The 22,976-nt window shown below is 39.9% G+C and overlaps 1 pseudogene; it reads right to left on the bottom strand.

The window, feature by feature from the left end:
- The window catches only part of LOC126092167 (beta-galactosidase-1-like protein 2), a 138,369-nt pseudogene that overhangs the window by 33,351 nt on the left and 82,042 nt on the right, over window positions 1-22,976 (bottom strand).

Here is a 22,976-nt window from a genome sequence, read left to right as displayed (position 1 = left end):
AGAGACAGCTGGACCACCCAGTTGCTGGACATGCTGCCCAACACACTGTGTTTCACTACAATGATGCTTCACAGCCTGCCCTATCTGCATCCTAGCTACCAACACCAGTTTTTCTGAACTGCACAGGTGGGAACTCTTGCTACAATATATCTTAATTTCTGTAACCTCCCTCACCTCAACCTTCACTAGTCCCTGTCCTTCATACACCTGTCCTCACCCCTGCTCTGACCCCAGCACTAAACAGCGTTCTGCTCTACCAATGAACACACTATTCTTTTTCCCCTTCTCTACTTCTCACCTTTTCTGCTCCCTCTCCCCCTCCTCAAGCCCCCCAATTGCACCCAACAGCCCTACACTGCCCCACCACATCCGTGAATGCTCCCACATGTAGCACCACACTCTCCCCCAGCCCTATCCTGCTATCCCTCCCTCTCCTCATCCCAGCATCCTCCTTACCCCACCACCTGTGGATTGCTTCTCCCATTAGGTGCAGTTGCTTACAGTCTGGCCTCAGTGGCCAGAGACAGATGTCTGTATGAGTTGTGCATGCATTAATGTGTGTGTGTTTTGTACTTGAGAAGAAGGCCTTTTTGCTGAAAGCTTAAATGTATAGCAGTCTTTTTGTCGTGTCTATTGTGAATCAGTATCTCCTCATATAATTGTCATTATTCCATCCTGGATTTTTCACTGTTTGATCTTACATCAAGGACACAAAAATACAGAGGTGTTGTCCATGACACGCACATGAAGCCCTATCATAGTCCTGGGCCACAGACCTACAACAGGGGCTTCTGGTACAGGTAACTTGAAGATACGCCCAACAATTGCAATACCTTGACAGAAGTAACCCCATCTGCACATTGCAATGACCATGACAATATGACATGATGCAACCAGAATACAAGGATCCATCAATACCTTCACATGGAGGCCACTGGATAGATCCAGATCCAGGAAGCTACAGGAAGAGCAATTCAACATGCTAAATGTTGTCCAACATTATGTAGTAGTTATGGTCAGTCGCTGATGAGATGCAGGTCATTGGTTTTATTCCTCCATCCTGCAGTAAAATAAATGTCGTGTGACTAGGGCCTCCCGTCGGGTAGACCGTTCGCTGGGTGCAAGTCTTTCGATTTGACGCTATTTATCTTTAAGGGTTTCTACAGGATTTCTAATTTCTGGAAAGTCTGGGGGCTTATTTTGGACTAATAAAATTTACTAGAAAATTTCATGCATCAATAAATAGAGCACTCTCTGTTGAGGCAGATAGTTCAGTTCTTCCAGATTTAGTATAATAGCATGAGGTCTGAATTATGAGAATAGTTACTTGCATGTTATTTCCTACAATTTACTAGTGCTATCATTTAGTCTGAAGCCATGTATTGTGAACTAATGGTTTACCATAGCTAGTAACATCTGGAGTATAAGTTGGGAATGTATCTGCAATGTTTGCTCCATTCATGAATCCAAAGCTTGTGCCTCCATGAAACATGTAGAGGTTAAAAGATGCCGGAAATGTTATTATCCTCTCCAAGACATCACGGAAACCTTTTTTAGAAGAAAAAAAGAAGAACACAATTATTGAATCTTACCAATTACAAAAAATTACGATTTTGGTAATAAGAATTCATAAGGTACTTACAAATAAATTTTTATGTCACACAGAAGTAGCAATGATTTGAAATATTTAAAAATGATTAAATACACATAAAAATTCTAATCATCAGCATTATGAGGCTAGGTATCACTTCACATAATTATCTGATCATCAGTTTTCATATTGCACAACGCAGCATTCTGGTCAAGCTAAGTCTGTCACGATCAACTCGACACTAATTGTGCACTTTAACTAGAAATTTATCAAAACATAAGCTATTACTTTCTGATTTCTAAACCAACAAATATTTCCAAGTATGTTACTGGTTTAAATATAAAAGCATACTTTCAACCGATGTAGTTGAGTGACTGCTCTCCATCCAGTGATCAAACCATCCTGACCAATATTCCATGACCATTGCTGGTTTATCTGGTTGTAATTCCTTTAGCCTGTTGAGCTGATCCTCTGGATTGACTTGGAAGTTTGCAGTCTGTAAAGCTACAAATACAAAGACTTCATGAGCTGCAAATTTTTAAATTATTCATTGGTGGAACTATTACATTCCCTTCTATTGAAGAGTGTTAGGTGTTAGTCTGCCAATAATATCAATAAACAAGAGTATCTTGTCCATGTAAACACAAATTACACTAGCTTCTTTAAAATTAAGAAACCTGCAGTTAAAGTTTACAATTTTTCTTACATCAAAAAGAAGTCAGCTGTCCACACAGTGGTTGCATGGGTAGTAATATCTTTACATCTTATCATGAGTGGTTAAATGGACCCTGCCACAAGCCAGTAACTATGTAGAGCACCACTGGAGCCTGTCCATTTTCATTTATATGCTGTCTGAGCAAGGGAGCCAAAGTGCAAAGTTCTTATATTTTTAATTAGATGCTGGAAGAAAGAAATCCTATACAGTTGTGAAAATATCATAATATGTATGTGTAATAATAAAATAAAGATCTGCACCCAACTTCCACCTACAACAGTGGGACACAATAGTGGAACACACTATCTTCCATGTGTCATTTGCATGTGTGTGTCTGTGTGTGTGTGTGGGTGGGTGGGTGGGTGGGTGAGTGGGTGGGTGCGCGCGCATGCATTTTCCATTGCTGGAATAATAAATAATAGTTAATAAGTGGTGTCATGATCACCTTGGTGGTAACAGCGATTCAGTGTTTGATAATATGTGGAAACCAAACAGTCTTTGATCGCAAGTTTATTTATTGACTTCAATAACTGGTTTTGATCATTATGATAATCATGAGATTGATCCAAAAAAGGCATGTGGATATTCATGAGTAAGAGCATTATGATAAATTACAACCATGTAAGTAGTAGCATTGATTCACATGAATCATGTGACAAATAATGTACTTGTGTCCTTTTACTTAGTAAAAGAAGCAAATAAAATTCTTACCCATGAGTCTTATCATCACAAAATATACTCACATAAAAAAAGTTTTGCATCACCTTCATTCCCAGAACTCCTGAAGATACACATTGACTGTGGATATTGTATCACAGACACAGTCCCTTTGACTGTACAGAGATGTCACTAAGCCCACCCAGAGATATAAACAACCATGCATGACCAACACCTATTAGACGGAGAGGGTCCCCAATCAGTTCCAGTCATTCCACCAGTAAAGAGGTACACAGCTCGTGTTGTCTGTAATTCAACCATGCCTAGACAGTCAATACTGCAGTTCGATTGCATTGTTACTTTGTGCCAAGATGGGCTCTCAACAAGGGAAGTACCCATGTGTCTCGAAGTGAACCAAAGCGATGTTGTTCGGACATGAAGGAGATACAGAAAGACAAGAACTGTCGATGACATGCCTCGGTCAGGCTGCCCAAGGGCTACTACTGCTGTGGATGACTGCTACCTACAGATTATAGCTCAGAGGAACCCTGACAGCACCATCACCATGTTGAATAATGCTTTTCATGCAGCCACAGAAAGTCACGTTATGACTCAAGCTGTGCGCAATAGTCTGCATGATGCGCAACTTCACTCCCGATGTCCATGGCGAGGTCCATCTTTGCAACCATGACACCAAGCAGTGCGGTACAGATGGGGCCAACAATATGCCAAATGGACTGCTCAGGATCAGCATCACATTCTCTTAACCAATGACTGTCACATATGTCTTCAACCAGGCGTTTGGAGGCAACTCGGTCAGGCTAAACGCCTTAGACACACTGTCCAGCGAATGCAGCAAGGTGGAGGCTCCCCACTGTTTTGGGGTAGCATTATGTGGGGCTGACATAAGCCACTGGTGGTCATGGAAGGCGCCATAATAGCTGTACGATACGTGAATGCCATCTTCCGACACAGTGCAACCATATCGGCAGCATATTGGCGAGGCATTTGTCTTCATGGACGACAATTCGCGCTCCCATCATGCACATCTTGTGAATGACTTCCATCAGGATAATGACATTGCTCAACTAGAGTGACCAGCATGTTCTCCAGACATGAACCCTATTGAACATGCCTGGGATGGATTGAAAAGGGCTGTTTATGGATGACGTGACCCACCAATCACTCTGAGGGATCCACGCCGAATCGCCATTGAGGAGTGTGACATTCTGGACCAACACTGCCTTGATGAACTTGTGGATAGTATGCCAAATGAATACAGCCATGCATCAATGCAAGAGGCTGTGCTACTGGGTATTAGAGGTACTGGTGTGTACAGCAATCTGGACCACCATCTCTCATGGTCTTGCTGTGTGATGGTACAACATACAATGTGTGGTTTTCATAAGCAATAAAAATGGTGGTAATGATGTTTATGTTTACCTCTATTCCAATTTTCTGTATACAAATTCTAGAACTCTCGGAACTGAGGTGATGGAAAACTTTTTTTTATGTGAGTTAAAACATTATTAAACTGTATGAACACTCATGGGCCATGATGCAGGGCCACCATTAGCTCAGTGTTTACAGTTGCAGTACAACAGCTGATGGACCTTGGCTGGAAAACCCCTCAATGTTTAACTAGAAATCCAAAAGGCTATAGCCACTAAAACCAATAAATGCAATATCACTGTTATAACATTTGACCATGACTACACTGGCAAATATGAAACATTTTTTCACAGTGAATGGTGCTACTGTGGCATGTAAGGGTCTTAAAAAAACCAAACATACTTTAGTAAAAATATAGGTAACTCTAGATTTATACTTACAAAGAAACAAAGAGAAGCTTCTAAAATTATGAACCTCAGTATCTGCAAACTTACATCTCAAGTAAAAATGTGTAACAACTGTAACCCAAATTGTCCTCTTGTTAACAACAGGTGATACCCTAGTTAAAAATTTTATAAAATACTGAATGTAAAATTGAAATCAGCAAAATTTCAGAGTTACAGAACATTTGAGAATTAGCTAATGCCATTAAAGAGATAACCATTCCTAATTATGCAATTTTAGTATTGCTCAATATTGTGTTGTATTGTATGTTTACCGGGGGCCTAGAAACAACAGAGAGGCCCTGCCCCGCCACAGCTGCAGTGCTCCACAACCCCATGATGACTACCGTAGTCCACTTCTCCCCTCCACCATCCCAGACCGAACCACTCTATCAGGGTTGTTGTGTGGTTTGGTTTCCAGTGGATCCCCCCCCCCCCCCCCCCCCCCCCCCCCCCCCCAGGGAATGTCTCACACCAGACAAGTGTAACACCTATGTTTGTGTGGTAGAGTAATGGTGGTGTACGCGTACGTGGAGAACTTGTTTGTGCAGCAAGCGCCAACATAGTGTAGCTGAGGCGGATTAAGGGGAACCAGTCCATATTCACTGAGGCAGATGGAAAACTGCCTAAAAACCATCTACAGACTGTCTGGCTCACTGGACCCCAACACAAGTCCACTGGGCGAATTCGTGCCGGGGACCAGGCACTCCTTCCTGGTCCAGAAAGCCGTACGTTAGACTGCACGGCTAACCGGGTGTGCATCACTTAATATTACTAACATTTGTACCAATGTACCCATTAATGAAACTATCAAAATTATAAAATGTTATCTGACATCCCACAAGAAAATTAGTACTTCAGAAACCATTGAGTCCACTGAAATGTCTGAACTCATACTGTTTTATAACTACTGCATTTCACTTGTAATAATAAAATAAATTGCCAAAAAAGGCCTTGCAATAGGAAACAGCACACTGGCTGATATTTTAATTACTGAGTTGAAAATAATTTTTTAATAAATTTGCAAACAGTAAAAATTAAATAATTTCTTATAAATGTTGTGTAGACAATATCTTGGTGATGTTAAAAGGTAGTGCAAACAGTATCAATGCCTTTGCACAATGGCTGTTTTCTATAACATAGACATACGTTCAGCATTTATAAAAGTTCTGCACCTAGTAATGATATTTTTTGTGCCAAATCCTGTCACCCTACAGGGTATAAAAGAGCATTTTTTATTTCCATCATATACCAATATATTCACTTACCATTAGACAGCCAAAAAATATTTAAAGAATTAGACTTATTAGACCACTTAACCATGCCAAAAAGTTACACAGAAAGCTTTGTCATGCTACCATACAATAAGATATAGAAAACTAAAGAATATAAACACTCAACAGAAAGCAACAAAAAGTAACAATAATTGAGTCTGGATGACATTTTTCAAGTGTTTCAATAGCTAGAGAAATAAAAGCATGACCAAAGAAGCACCTTAAGAGCACAACCATCAGATGCAGCTTTCAAATAAATAATAATTTGAAAATTCAGCTTAGACACAAACAAAAGAAACTGTGAAATTCAGATGTCCATAAAATACATTGCAATAATTATGATACATTTTATATTGGACAGACGGGCACAAATTTTAACATTAGATTTCGGGAATATACACATCTGCAGAAAGTATACATCTGTATTTGGACTACATCGGATTGAACAGCAGCATGCTGTAACCAACATACATTACAACATACAAGTCATACATACTGCATCGAAGGGCCACCTACTGGACCTTCTGGAAGAAAAGAGATCTAAAGGAACAAGACACACCACACTATTTAAATTCTGAATCAAATCCCACCTGCCTATTTTTCACTGTATGACAGACTGTTATAGCTTTTGCCTGTCCTGATATGCTGAACCTGTCCATTTGTTTTTCTGTTTCTGTCCCTGTCCGTGCGTGCATCTTCTTGGCTCTGTTTATATGAGCTCATTGTACCTGTGGCTTTCGCTTTCAATTAATATCATTATGTACTATATATGCCATAGACATATATTTGAGAGCTACAATTTACACTTTGAACTAATATTTTACTGTGGTCCCATTTTTATGCTCTAGCTCTTTTTTAATTACATTTTCAACTCACCCTATTTTGGCTTATATATAATTATAAACATCCTCTCTCTGCCTTTGTAACTTGATTGTAAACTGTGCTTATGATGAGCAACACATAGTGGCCAAGCCTCCTCAGCTGTTTGTACACAAGCTGTAAGTACAGCATGCTAACAGTGGCCCTACATCACAGGTCATGACTGTTCATCACAGTTTTACTATGTTTTTGTATTTTGTGATGTTGCCAGTCATGGCTAAGAATTTTATTTGCATACTTTGCTAAGTTCAATGAGGCAGATATGTTATTTGTTTGATGCTTCTCAAGTCATGTGAATCAACACTACTATTTACACTGTTGCAATTCACTATTAAATATGCATGTCCTTTCTCTTTTGAGATTGATCTGATGATGATAATAAAGACCAAAAATGGTTAGTGAATTGAATAAACAAATTTGTGGTTGAAGATTGTTTTGGTTTCCAAAAAATAGTTAACTACTGGTCCATGAGTTAATTAACTCATGGATTTTGCACATGTTTCAATTTACTAAAAAACAATGTATCAGTGACAAGCTGGTAGTTCTTCCATTGCACATCAAGAAAACTAATAAATAATGGGATAGAATGGTCCATGAGTTAATTAACTCATGGATTTTGCACATGTTTCAATTTACTAAAAAACAATGTATCAGTGACAAGCTGGTAGTTCTTCCATTGCACATCAAGAAAACTAATAAATAATGGGATAGAATTACTGGCCAGTAGTGCTGAGGTGGTGAAACATGCAGTACTGCTGACAGACACATATAAAAGTAATGCACTTCTTAGCTTTCAAAAATAATAGTTCCTTCCTCAGGGAGAGGAGGGGGACAGGTTGTGGGAGTGAAAAACAATGACAAGTCAATCAAACACTAAGATGAGAGAGACCCATCTGTAGTGAGGAAGAGGGCGGACAAAGATGAAGGAGGAGTAGTCACAGAGAGATCAGATGGCACACTGGTAACCAGTGTGCCAGCTTCAGTCCAGTTACCTTCATCCTCACTATACGTGGATCTCTCTCACCTTGGAGTCTGCGTAACCTAACCCTCTTTTTTAACTTTGCAGTATATATCCCTCACTCCTCCCCAATGAAGGAACTATTAGTGCTGAAAGCTAGTTTGTCTCATTTACTTTTATATGCATCTATCAATGGTGCTATACATTTCACGTATTGAAAGTAAGTACTGAGCAGCAATTCTGTCTGATAATTTACTATTTCCCTCAATTAAATCAACTTATTAACATTGACAAAGTAGCGTTAATAAGTATTTCATTTTATTAGACATCACCAAAAAATAAATAATTGTTTTACCTCCTTCCAAAGACCCACGATCACCACTGCTAAGAGGAGAATCAGATGTGTAAAATAATCCTTCTATTCCATGACTGAGGTACAGATCACGTAAAAATGTCAGGTACTCTTTGTCAACGACACCAGTTGAGCCATACTCATTCTCCAACTGAACAAAAGGTAAAGAACATGTTATCAGTTTAACTATGACTACATATCATGTGTGGCCAAATCACATTCCTAAGCAGTAAAGAAAGTTAAGCAAAATCTAATAATGAAAATTAAACATTAAAACAATAAGTAATTCCAAACCAACCTGCATTTGTCAACAATAAAATATGAAGCAGCATCATTTACAAGACACAAAGGAAACATGTAATTATCAAGAATTTAGCAACAAATACATTCTCTGTGATATGCTCGAATGCAATGATAAAGAAAATGGTTCATAAAGATAGCAGAAGTGGCAGAGAGGTATCACGTCAGAAGCCCAGGTCAACAGGAGCAGACAAACTACAGAACAGAAATAAGAATGATAGTAAATGTACGTCATTCTCAAATTATATAACATAACTTCAGTGACCACAAACATCACGTCAATATAAGTCTCACCTGAACTGCAATGATAGGTCCACCTTTTATAAACTGCCATTTTGCTATAATTGGCAGTAGTTTATCATAGTATGCTTTTACTTTTGAAGTGTATTTTTCATCAGAAGTTCGTACTTTGATACCAGATGTTCTGAGCAGCCAGCTGCAAAAGAAGAATTGACATTATCCAAAAATAGTCATATGCAACGCACACACAAAAGAAGCATAATTATAATTTCAGATTAACTGCTGATAGATTTGAAAGAACAATGAAACTGAAGAAATGTTGCTTTCTCATCAATACCAGTCAATTTGTTCAGACTATAAAAAATCATTTGGGAATCACATGAATTCAAAGGTATTCCCACATCCTTCTCCCATGCCCCTAGTAGAATCTAGTAACCAAAATTGAAAAAGGCAACTGCTCCCCTGCAACTGATTAATAAGAGGTGGTGCATAGATAGAGTTAAAAAAATACAACACCTGACCTATGGCAGACTTAGCTGTGGAGTGACTGTACAGGCACACAATTTTGAAAGGAGAGAAGGATGGATTGTGGCAGCTGGGGGCAGGGAAAATGTGTTGGAGCACTGAAAGTATTGGGAGGCCTGGGCAAATTGTGTGTGTGTGTGTGTGTGTGTGTGTGTGTGTGTGTGTGTGTGTGTGTGTGTGTGTGTGTGTGGAGGGGCAGGGGGGAGGGGGGGGGGGAAGCCTGGGAAAATTGTATGTGTGTATGTGCTATGATGTTGTGTGAAAGAAGGTATACTTAAACAGGAAGAAGCAGCCATTTCAGCCTACTCTCTAAAGTACATTATCAACAAATTATGACTCACACTGATGTTTATGGTAATTGTTCTATTATCTTACCAATATTTATGTATGTCAGGTGAAAAACTTCTTTGAAAAAACTGCGGCTCCTTCTTTTAAATTACTTAGCCTCTGTTTTTATCTAATACTTCAAACGAAATATTTATGTAACTTTACACAGAACACTATCAACTGTATAAATACTGGTGAAGCCTAGGTTTGTTTGATGCAAGCATTAGAGCTATGCATAACTTATATCCCTGAGGACAAATATTCTGATAAATTAGAAATGGAGTTCTTTTGTTTTAACTCTGGAAATTTTGGGATTCCAATTTCCTGCCAGGTGTATGCTAGCAACTTGTTAATGGCTTTTGCACCAGAATATGTAAGGGGCTGTCAAATGAAAATGTGAAAGATGGAAAAAAAGTAAGTAAAATGTTTATTATTTCAAAAATAATCACCGTAACAGTTAATAAATTTATCCCACTGTGAGACAAGATGGTCAAATGCACAGGAATGTTGATGGACAGCATTGTTCTGTTGCACGATAGTACCTACCCACATGTTGACAAGGTTATTTTGAGTATGCTGCAGAAGTTTTGCTGGGAAGGCCTCACACATCCTCCACACACTCCTGAACTCCCTCACACAATTATCATATTTTTGGAGGCCTGAGAAAAGATGTTTGTGTTTGTCGATATGCTTTGGATGAAGATGTGTACACCTGGGTACAAACACAATTATGTAGGCAACTGCAAACATTTTTCCATGAAGGCATTGACCACCTTGTCTCAGCGGGGGGAAAAACATATAAACAGTTATGGTGATTACTTTTGAAATAATAAACAGTTCGCTTACTTTTTTGTATCTGTGTTATTTTCATTTGAGTGCTCCTTATAAAACCAGTTTGAACTGTAGACAGGTACACATAATGTTCCAGCGTATCAACAAGTGCCGGCACGAAAGTGGAGAACACAAGAGCAGAGAGGGCCGTGAGACACTGTCAGCCGATAGCACGCTGACTAGGACATCACCACAACAGGAGTGGCTTCTACCTGAAGAGAATATAAGCGCCGCTTCTGCCAGCCTCAGCCGGACAGTAGAAGATGGGCACTAGCAGAGCTGTTACTTGTGATCCAGATCCATTACTTCCATGGACATTCTATGTAGCGAAAGACATGGATTATTTGCATGTCACTAATAGCTTGCAACATGACATTGTAAACCAAAGTTAAGTATTGTCAATCTACTGTATTGTAATAAAAACCATTAATGTGATTTGCTTGAATTGTTGTATAGCTATCTGAGAAAGCAGCATCCCTTAGGCACCCTATAAGAGATGAGTGGGGAGGATACCACACATAATCTATACCAAAATTATATTTACTTCTAATTTTGTTACTGTAAATCACACAATTCATTTTAAATTCACTCTTATTATTAAATATAAATATCATTAATGAGTAGATGTATTGGTACATTATTGTTAGAATCCTAAGTACTCCCGAAGGGGCTTCTACAGGATCTTCTATTATCAACTACATAATATTCATTCCATACAGCAATTATTATTATTTCTCTTTCCTGTCTCAGATGTTATGTCTGGTTAAAAATGGAAAGTGACACAGACTTTGATCAAGCATGACTTCCTTTTAACTGTATGGTATATGTTACATTGCATTTAGGAACTTTCGGGAAATTGAACATGTATCAATAATTACAGATTTCTGTAGTTGCATATATACGTTTGGATGTAGCTGTATTGCGTTGATGTACTGGTGGATATTGTGTGGTATGACTCCTGTAGTTGATAGTATAATTGGTATGATGTCAACTTTATCCTGATGCCACATGTCTTTGAATTCCTCAGCCAGTTGGATGTTATTTTTCAATTTTTTCTCCTGTTTTCTTCTGTACATTTGTTGTATTGGGTATGGATATTTTCAATTAGTTGTGTTATTTCTTCTTTTTATTGGTGAGTGTGATGTCAGGTTTGTTATGTGGTGTTGTTTTATCTGTTATAATGGTTCTGTTCCAGTATAATTTGTATTCATCATTTTCCATTACATTTTGTGGTTTTCCATTACATTTTGTGGAGCATACTTGTATGTGGGAAATGTTGTTTTATTAGTTTATGTTGTATGGCAAGTTGTTGATGTATTATTTTTGCCACATTGTCATGTCTTCTGGGGTATTCTGTATTTGCTAGTATTGTACATCCGCTTGTGATGTGATCTACGGTTTCTATTTGTTGTTTGCAAAGTCTGCATTTATCTGTTGTGGTATTGGGATCTCTAATAATATGCTTGCTGTAATATCTGGTGTTTATTGTTTGATCCTGTATTGCAATCATGCATCCCTCTGTTTCACTGTATATATTGCCTTTTTCTTAGCCATGTGTTGGATGCGTCTTGATCGATGTGTGGCTGTGTTAGATGATTACGATTATGATTATTATTATTATTATTATTATTACCACATTAGTATCAACAATACAAGACTTTTTGTCAGTTTCATACCTTGGTAAGCCACAAATTCCCATTCTGCACAAATGTAAGGTCCAGGCCTTATCAACATTAGAAGATTAGCTTCATACACCTTTTGAATGAATAAATCTAGGTTCAAAAAGGCAGAGAATTCTCGGTCTCCATCTCCAAAGTCGTAAACACCTTCCTCAGGCTCATGTAAGTTCCATGGTACATATCTAAAAGACAGATTGACAGTCAGATCTTTTAACTTTTATAATTAAGTAAGTTCATAAATATTTATAAAAAATAATTAAGACTGAAAATTTGACCCAAAACCACTGTTTAAGCAAATGGCAATATTTGTTTTAAGATTTTTTGCCTAGAATATGTATATGATCAAAATAACACAATGAGCTTCACCTTGAGATAGTCTTTTGGCAATTCACAAAATATGGTTTTTTATGTTTTGGTTTCTCACATAATGTTAGCCTGACTTACGATATGCAAGCTGCACATACTAGTTGGTGAACTATTAGTATAATTACACTTTCTTATTTGTACACATTTGTGTAATGTCAATAAAGTAAAGAAAATGTCCCCAGGCAATTCATGCCATCTGCTGGTGTATCTGACATTTTCAAAAACCATCAATCTTGTGTTTCCTAACTGTCTTAACACAAAACTAATAGAATATTTAGGAGTGTGAATTGCTAATAAAATGGCAGATGGGCAGTGTGTGGTAGGAACAAAAGCAGTACTGAGAGATGTAAGTTAGACATATAGAACATATAAATGTGAACTTACGTCTCAACTGCAACAAGTCCCAAAGCACTAATCTTGGCTATGCGATCTTCCCAGTAGGAAGGATGCACTCTGAAATAATGAAGTGCACCACTGAATATAGTGAGATTCTTATTGTTTAGGTGGAAACCATCAGCATCTGCCACAAGCCCAGATTCTATTGATGAACCTTGGTAGTACTTGAGAACTGGCTGCAGTTCTTCATCTGAAACAAATGTAATTGCTCTTAAATTAATGTATTAGTAAAAAAATAATGTGCACTTATTAAGCAAGTACAAGGGGAGAAGGTGCTTAATAACATCTAAAAATTTATATTATTTATTTCCTTATATTTTCATTATAATCACTCATTTTTTTAGTTAAAGTATAAAAGCTGTTCCTTGTCCCCAACACCATTCATGTGCTCTAGCCTCACTTACTAAAGCACAGAAGCTTAAAATGTATGTGCTAGCTATTGTTATACTGGCCTCAAGTTGCTTCAGACAAGTGATACTCAAATAAATATTTTTCAGTGGTTGCTAATGCAAGAAAATGCATTTTGTAAAATGGTGGTTTTGTGGTTCACTGGAGTTAAATACACTGACATATACACAACACTTTTGATTAAAAAGAAGATTCCGCTATAAAGAAGGTGAATATATATTCAAAAAATTATGTAAATAAGTTAGAACTAATGATGGTGAAAGAAACTAGAAATGCATGAAAGCTATCATATAAAAACAAACATGTGGTTATGGTTTTCTGCTTTGTTTCTATATGTATGCAAGTGAGTGATGATAGTAACAATTATGCATGGAACACATGTGTGTTAGTGATTACCAAATCTCAATAACTCACTTTTCATAGCTGAAAAGAATGCATCAATCATCACATATTAGAAATACAAACAATAGAGCATCTACACCTAACTCTGCTACAATGATAATTTCCCCCTTTCCTGTTCCAGTCACAAAAGGTATGTGAGGAGAATGACTGTCATTAGGACTTTGTACCAATTCAAATTTCTCTGATTTTCCTGTCATGGTCATTTCGTGAGATGTATATCAAGCAAAGTAATATGCTGTCTGACTCTTCTTGGAATGTACACTCTAGGAATTTTAACAGTAAACCTATCAGTAATCTGCAATGTCCCCTTTGTCCTAGACTGGTTAGCAGTATTCAAGAATCAGTGTAACTAAGTTTTGTAAGCTACTTCCTTTGTGAGTGAATTACAGTGCCTTATGATTCTTCCAATGAATATCATTCTGGTACCTGCTTTTCTTGAAGCTAGGTCTATGTGGCAATTCTGCTTTATGTTGGCCTCTACATATATTACTAAGTATTCTACAGTTATTATGGCTACAACAGTTGATTAGCAATTGTGTAATTGAAAAATTGTGTATCTTCCTACCACACACAGACACATACACACACACACCTGTGCAGCTACACTGGGCTGTCTGGATACACAACGCCAGGATTGCAGTTCGACAGTTGAAATGGGGTGGAGGATTGTGTATTAGGTGGGGTGGGTAAAGGGAGAAAGAGGTGGGAAGTGGGAGAACCTGCTCAGCACTCCAATCCTGTCAAAGGCATATACGCTATGTGCTCAAAAGTATCCAGACACCTGGCTGGAAATGACTTACAAGTTCATGGCAACCTTGATCAGTAATGCTGGAATTCAATATGGTGTTGGCTCACCCTTAGCCTTGATGACAGCTTCCACTCTCACAGGCATACATTCAATCAGGTGCTGGAAGGTTTCTTGGGGAATGGCACACCTTTCTTCATGGAGTGCAGCACTGAAGAGAGGTACTGATGTCGATCAGTGAGGTCTGGCATGAAGTCAGTGTTCCAAAATATCCCAAAGGTGTTCTATAGGATTCAGGTCAGGACTCTGTGCATGCCAGTCCATTGCAGGGATGTATTGTCGTGTAACCACACCACCTCAGGCCATGCCATGAACAGGTGATCCATCATGTTGAAAGATGCAGTCACCATCCCTGAATTGCTCTTCAACAGTGGAAGCAAGAAGGTGCTCAAAACATCAATGTAGGCCTGTGCTATGATAGTGCCATGCAAAACAACAAGGGGTGAAGGCTCCCTCCATGAAAAACACGACCACACCATAACAACACACCTCTGAACTTCACTGTTGGCTGGCAGATGATGTTCACAAGACATTTCCCATACTCACATCCTGCCATCAGAACGCCATATCGTGTACTGTGATTTGTCACCCCACACAATGTTTTTCCACTGTTCAATGGTCCATCATTTATGCTCCTTACACCAAGCAAGTCATCGTTGGGCATTTACCAGCGTGATGTGTGGCTTATGAGCAGCTGCTCCACCATGAAATTCAAGTTTTCTCACCTCCCGCCTCATTGTCATAGTACTTGCAGTGGATCCTGATGCAGTTTGGAATTCCTGTGTGATGGTCTGGATAGATGTCTGCCTATTACACATTATGACCTTCTTCAACTGTCGGCAGTCTCTGTCAGCCAACAGACGAGGCTGGCCTGTTCGATTTTGTGCTGCATGTGACTCTTCACATTTCCACTTCTCTATCACAACAGAAAAAGTGGACTTAGAGACGTTTAGGAGTGTGGAAATCTCGCATACAGAGGTATGACACAAGTGACACCCAATCACCTGACCACATGTTAAGTCCGTGAGTTCCGGCGAGTGCCCCATTCTGCACTATAATGTCTAATGACTACTGAGGTTGCTGATATGGAGTACCTCGCAGTAGGTGGCAGCACAATGCACCTAATAGAAAACAAATGTTTTTGGGGGTGTCCAGATACTTTTGATCACATAGTGTATATCCTATCCCATCAGAGGCAGGGTCACCTAAGAAAGCAAGCCATCTCATATACCAGCTCTGCTGCAAGTTCTGCAAAGCATTTTATGTGGGCTTGACCACCAACCAGCTGTCCACCACAATGAATGCCTACTGCTAAATTGTGGCAAAGAACAGAGTTGACCACCAAGTAATGGAACATAATGCTGACAAAACATGCTTCAGTTAAATGGATGCTTCAAAACTCATGCCATCTGAATCCTTCCCCTCAGCACCAGCTTTCCTGCACTAGGCAGATGAGAGTTATTCTTACTACACATACTTCACTCCCAGAATCGTGTTGACCTCAATCTTCACTAATCCACTGCACCCACACCCTCTATCCACTAGTCTCCCCCTCCTCTATCCTGTCATACCCTCCCAATTGATGCCATCACATCATCTTCATTCTGTGCTGCACGAAAGCTGACAGCCAGCCCTTCCCAACACTTTCTCCCATGTTCCACGTCTTTCTCCCCCTTACATTTATTTATGTTGAGTGTTTGCTATCAGTTCCTGCACTAAGTATCAATCCTCTGCAGACCTATTTGCATTTCACTATAATTTTCTGAAGTTGCAACTTTAATATGGAGGGGTCATAATTACTACCACCAACTGACACAATTGAATGAATATGGCAATACATGCAGAAACATTCTAGTAAACATGGGTCCACAAATGAATCATTTCCAACATAACTGCAAATGTGTGGTTAGAAGCCCCCATTGAATTCAGTACAAAATTTTAGTATCCCCACCAGTGGATACTGATATGAACACATAAGGGCTGGTATGGATCTCAAAGTAGAATAATGTGGTAAGCTGTCACAGACACCACTTACGAAGCACTGCATGGGCAGAACCCCTGTCCAAGATGTTTACCTATCAGCAGTGATAAGCCAGGGCTGTCAGTTCTTACACATATTTCAGCTGCCTCAGACCTGGCCTTCGCCTAGTGCTCTCTGTATTTCTGTGTGCTTAGTTGTACAATCACTCACAATAGTCACATTTGGTGTTTATCTTTGTGCTCATATCTAAGGTGTTTGAACTTATGCTCCCCCATAGACAGACTAAGATCATTCATTCATTTCCGTGTGTGCTCAGCATTTCCAGAAGGAAGCAACTCCAATGGTCTTGTTGTTTCCCTCGATCAGGTCCTGTGTTGTGCAGGGCTGTTCAAGTTGAGGACATTAACAGGTGGGCCAGGTCTTGTGTTGTTCCACATTTGCAGGATGTATCTCCATCAGCTGGAAGAATGCCTGATTTTTGCATGTTGGTCTTGCAAAGAGGAACGCCCACCATAAGACAATTGAGTGATCTCCAAATAGGGTAGGGTAAGTCATTTCCTGGAGCTAGCTCTTCCTTTACAGGGATATCAGGTGGTAGCTTGCTCTTCCACCTGGTGATGCAGTTAAATTCTGGTGTCCCCTTTAGTGGTTGAGTCCTGGCGATGAAGCTCTTTCTCGACTTCAGTCAACCGACTACAGCCTGACGATCATGTGGGATCATAAGTTTGCTTAGCTCTTCCACATCTGTTTCCACTCAATGGGCCAGTCAACTGTCCTGCCCCAGTTATTATGTGGTATACATTACACAGGACTGCTCATTTACAAGTACCACATGTGGGGTATGTTGAAGAGATGGCCATTTGGTATCAGTTTGTGACAGTCAGCGAGGCACAGGGCAGCCGTCAGAGGCTGTAATGTTTACCGTGGCCTCAGATGTTGTCTTTGGCACCCCACAATCATCACTCCAAGCATTTTCCGATGATGTTAATCATGGATGGACAAACAAATGAGTTTCAGGTAGCTATGTGAGTGACAGTCAGCACCATTAACTTAGAAATGTACAGGCTCCTTGGTTGAACTGCTTTGCAGTGGACAGTATGTCTAGTTGTGTCTCATAGTGAACAGCATGTTCCTTTAAGAGGGCTTTTCTCTTTCTCTCTCTCTCTCTCTCTCTCCTTCAGCGCATTATAAGAATGTGGAATGGAAACTTACACTGCTAGTGGTTAATTCAGGTTTGGAAAAAAATATTCTTGGATTTGATGCCTTTTCTGTATTTGGTTTCCAGAGAGTGGACAAAGAACATTTAGTGTCTCAGTCAGTCTCCCGTCAAGATTTGAACTCTTTATCACAGTAATGTGAGCAGCTGTTTGAGAATACCTTGGGTGGAGCAGAAAATTTTGAGGTATGTCTCTCCCCCTGCCACTAGCAAAACCTAAATTTTATTACCCCCACCCAATTTCCTTTGCCATGTGTGACGAAGTTCAAGCTGAGTTGAAGTTCTGGTGGGACTTTGGTCTCATTTCTCCCATTTCGTCAAGTCAGTGGGCCATCCCTCTGGCGGGGATTCAGCAGCCAGATGGCATCATGCGCCCTTCAGGCAATTTTAAAGAAACAATCAGTGTGCAATGTGTTATGGACTTATATCCAGTTCCATGGCCAAAGGAGTTGTAGATGAAATTGTCAGAAGGCCAGTATTTTTCCTACATCAACTTATGTGAGGCATACCTGCAGTTGTCAAATGGATGACCCTCCTCAGTTTCTTAGTATCAAGCACCTTATCAGTTTAATAGCTTGTCCATCAGAATTTTGTCTGTGCCAGTAATTTATCAACAATATTTGGAGCAGTTGGTTCAAGACATTTCCTGTTGCATCAACTACCCTGTTTACATATTAGATATGGGTTATACATGAGAGGAGCATTTACAAAATCTGCGGGCAGTTTACCAACACCTTCTGGAGACCAGCTTTCATGGAAACTGGAAAAATATAATTTTTTTCCCACAAAGGTATATTTCTTGGGTCACATGATCAGCAAAGATCGCCTTGTTCCCACAGATAAGCATTTCAAAGCCATTGTCAACCTGCTGTAGCCCAAGATCCTGCACTGTTTCGGTAAGATTTCTAATTATGCTAATTTCATCCCTCAAGCCCTGCACATCTGTCACCCCGTAAAGACCTTCACCAAAAGGATGCTAAATTTGTATTGTCTGTGGACTGTCAACATGCTTTTCTGTTCCTCAAGCAGTGTATGTGCTCCACTCCCTGTTTGGCTTCTATTAGACTGGGTAAACCATTAAACTTGGTTGCTGACAAGTCCCAGTATGGCATATGTCTGGTTCTGTTGCAGTGGACCGAGATGATACTGTGCAGCCTGTCACTGATACACTAGAAGATGCTTTCAGTGACACAGTGTCACTATTCACAGGTTGAAAAGAGGACACTAGCTATTATTTTCAGTATTAAAAGGTTTCATGTTTTCTTGTATGGTGTGAAGTTCCTACTTGTCACTGACCACAAGCCCCTAGTTTCATATTCAGCCATCATTTCAAGCTACTGGATAGGGCTGCCCACTGATTGCAGAGGTTGGTGCTCTTTCTCGGTAATTAGTGCTATGACATTCATTATCAGTCCACTCTCCAGAATGCAAATTTGGATACCCTATCGCAGTTGCCAGTGTGTCCAGATCTGGTGTTTCGCAGTGGATGATGCCTCACAGCAGACACTGCTCAATTTTCCTTTAACAATACGAGAGGCTGAGGCTCATTTTTTTTTCCTTCAGAAAATTGTTTCAGCAGTCCAGATAGCATGGGCCACTTCAGGAGCAGAGTCGGCATGGCATACACTTTTCTGCCTTCATAAACACCTCAATGTGGTCCAGGTGATTCCCATTCTTGCCAAGGAGGAGCAGAGCAGTTGAGTAGTCATCCCCTTGTGATGTGTCATTGCATACTCCAGATGCTGCATTGGAGTATGTCAGGTATGAAGGCTTTGGCATGGCATCACATCTACTGGCCAACAGTTAGTGATGATACTGAACATCTTGTGCAGGCTTGCACAGCCTGCGCACAGAACCATAGTTCACCGCTCTGTCTATTTTCAACTTGGTCAGTTCTGGAGCCGGGTGCATGTCAATGTCATGGACCCCTTTTTGGAAAGCATGTAGTTCCTAGTAGTGGATGCAGTGTCCAATTTCCCATTTTTGCCAAACTGTCTTCCATGAAACTGGTAGTTACTGTTTGTGCATTGTTTGTCACTTTTGCTATTAAGGGCTCCCTCCAGGACCCTCACATTCAATAATGGTCACCTATTTGTATCATGGCAGTTTGAAGATTTTGCATTTGAAGTGGTATCAGCATCTGACTACTGCCCTTTTTCACCTGCCTTCTAGCTCTGAGTCATGCTCTAGTTCTGAACATGTCATGCCAGACGTTCAAGACCCAAATGGAAAAGTTTGTCTCTGTCTTATCCCATGATGATGCAATGTCTAGTTTTCTCACCATGTACTGTCAATTCTGGTTAACAGCTGCAGCCAAGCAGAATATTTTCATGGGTACCAGCCACCAAGTCTTTTAGATTTGTTGCACCCTGATTTGCATTCCCTGGATTGACATGACCTGTCATGCTTCCCCCACAGGCTTTGTTTGGACCCTGTCTTTTGGTTGGCAGCATGTTTCTGACATTCAATTCAGTTGAGTCTATGAGCTGTTGAACCCAGCTGGGTGATGGGATAAATTACCACATTTTTGTGGTAGGATGCCCCCAACTGTTGCACTGTGCACATTCACTGCCTCTCCCACTGTGTCCTCCTACTTTCGCCCACAGAACAGAGCACTGATGGATGAGTCATCACCCTGCTGATACAGGAAGAACCAGCCACCCCACCAGCCTCCACATTCTGTTGATTGCCACTCTGGAGGCATCAGCTGCATCAGCATTAAGTGTGCCAAGAATAAAATATTCTCTTCATTCAAGGTGATCTATAGAAATGAAGAAGAGTTTTTCAATGATTTTTTTTTTTTTAAACTGCATAGGTTCATTCTCTAGTTACGCAAAAAATCTGGTGCCTTTGTTGGTTTGAACCAGACTTTGAAATATATGGACAGGAAAGCTGCCTTTGTTATTTCTAATTGGAGAACTCTATCAGAAATGTAAACATCAAGTGTTCTAAAGAGCCCAGTCTGTTTCTATAGTATATAGTTGTCAAATATCTCCTTTAAGACAGCTATCCTTAAAAGTACAGGTTAATTTTCATCTCCTTATTTTTTTTTAGCAGAACTAACTTTAAAATTATGAAATGCATGAATTACTGCCAAAGCTAAGGTTCACTGCCCCTTCAAGCTGAAGAAAGCTTCTTTTGTTTACCAAAATATCTGTGCACAGATTTTTGTGTTTCCACCATCTGGGATACACTAGGGGACTTTACTTTCTTCATTCTTTGTATATTATAATGTTAACAGTGTAGATTTATAACACCTGCAGGGCAACAATCTTGTGGTCATTGCTGTCTCCTCATTGTTTTCTGTTAGCCTCTAACTGATTATGTTAGTACTTTGTTCCATCTTATTATTTTGTCTGTATAATGGTGTGGTTGTTGTGTGTGGACATACCAGGGATTGGCTGCAGTCTGGAAACAGCTATAAGCTGAGCTGGCCACAGTCAACATGATTCAAGCTACTGCCCTAGGCTGCAGCAACATTTGGACACCTGTTTCAAAAGCTGTGGAACCTCAGGAATCTCATCACAGCTGTGATGACGTTACGGAATGCCTTCTGATACAAATGACATGTCCAGTTTGTCCTCAACCAAAAGCAAATGGTGGAAGAATCTCTACACAGAAAGTGAATGTTGATGCTGGCTGCAAAATTGTCCCATTAAGGCCAGTGCAACTGAAATCAGGTGCTGTCTATTGTTAAAAACACACTTCAGCCATCACAGGACCCCACTTCTGTTGTGCCTGTGACCTATTTTTCTGCAAAGTCCTGCCAACACCGAGCATCACTGGTCATTGAATCTCCAGTATAACATGGGTGATGGAGACACACACAGGGCAAGATCAGTATTCACTCAATATATTCACCATAGTTCTAACTTCCAAGATGTGTGTTCTAGCAGTTACTGAACACTGGATGGAGCTGGTTGCAAATCATAGCTCAAGTTTGTACAAACAATGCCTATCACCTGAATTAAGAAGCCATTCTTGGTTTCTTTAGATGGGTGGCTGAATCAATGAAATTAATATAGCCTCCAAGACATGGCACAAGCAAGGCTTGTGATTTGCAGCATCATATCCAGTTTTTTTTTTAACTTTTTGACAAATTAAATCTGTATGCCAAACTAGGGCTCAAACCTGGGATCTTTGCCTTTCGAGGGGAAGGGCTTAACTCAAGACACACCCTTACAGTTTCACTTCTCTCAGCATCTCTTCACCTGTCTTGTAGAGAGGATACTGCAGTAAATGTCGTAGCCACAGCCTAAGGAGTTGTTTCCAGAATGAGTTTTCATTCTGTAGCAGAATGTGCACTGAATCTGCTTTCATTCAGGATAACCAGAATTGCCTGTGACCCACTGGCTGTAGATATGATTTAGAACTGAATGAAGGCCTAAATCAGAGGCTCAGATGATTTCTGTGATGATATGAAATGCAGATTTTTTGGTCATCACTGCCACACAGGGAACTGAAAACCCTACCTCAATAAATTGGGCAAGTACTACACACAGAAAGCAGTTACTCAGGTAACAGAGTGTATGTGGCACTAACATGAGGTATTTTAGGTTAAAGAAAATCCTCCACAGGCTCATGATAAAATATAACAATTCAGCATGGAATAATGGTAATATTATGAAAAGAATAGATTGATACTCGCCATATAGCAGAGATGTTGAGTCACAGACAAGCACAACAAAAAGACTACTAAACATGTAAGTTTTTGGCCAGAACACCTTCTTCTTACATAGGCAGCACACACACACACACACACACACACACACACACACACACAGTGTGTGAGCTGCACTTGCATGGATGTCTGCGTATGTATGTTGTCTATTTCAGAAGAAGGCCTTATGGCCAAAACTTTACATGTTTAGTAGTCATCATTAGTCACTGTCCTCACCCATGTAGCCCCTTTTCTGTTCCCATTCCAGCACTACACATAGCTTGGTCACTGGTACCATTCTTGTGACTCCGTATGGCAGCTCATTCATTACGTCCTGGAAATCATGTAAGAAGGTATCCCTGGTGGCATGCCTTTTGGAGCACTAGATGCGGCAGAGATTCCAGAGGCTTTTCATTATTCTCTCCACTGGTGACAATTGGAGATGCCTTATGGATGCATATGTTGGTCTTATCCTGTGCCGTCTCAACGTGACCTTCCGTTTGTCTCGGCTAAACATACCCAGTCTTTTTTTTTAATTATATTTATTTTGTTATTTATTTCTCTCTTTTTCCGTTACTC

Source organism: Schistocerca cancellata, chromosome 7 (assembly GCF_023864275.1).
Source record: "Schistocerca cancellata isolate TAMUIC-IGC-003103 chromosome 7, iqSchCanc2.1, whole genome shotgun sequence".
NCBI classification, from domain to species: Eukaryota; Metazoa; Arthropoda; class Insecta; order Orthoptera; family Acrididae; genus Schistocerca; species Schistocerca cancellata.
The sequence above is the reverse complement of the archived record's forward strand: the minus strand, read 5'-3'. Positions and strand labels throughout refer to the sequence as shown.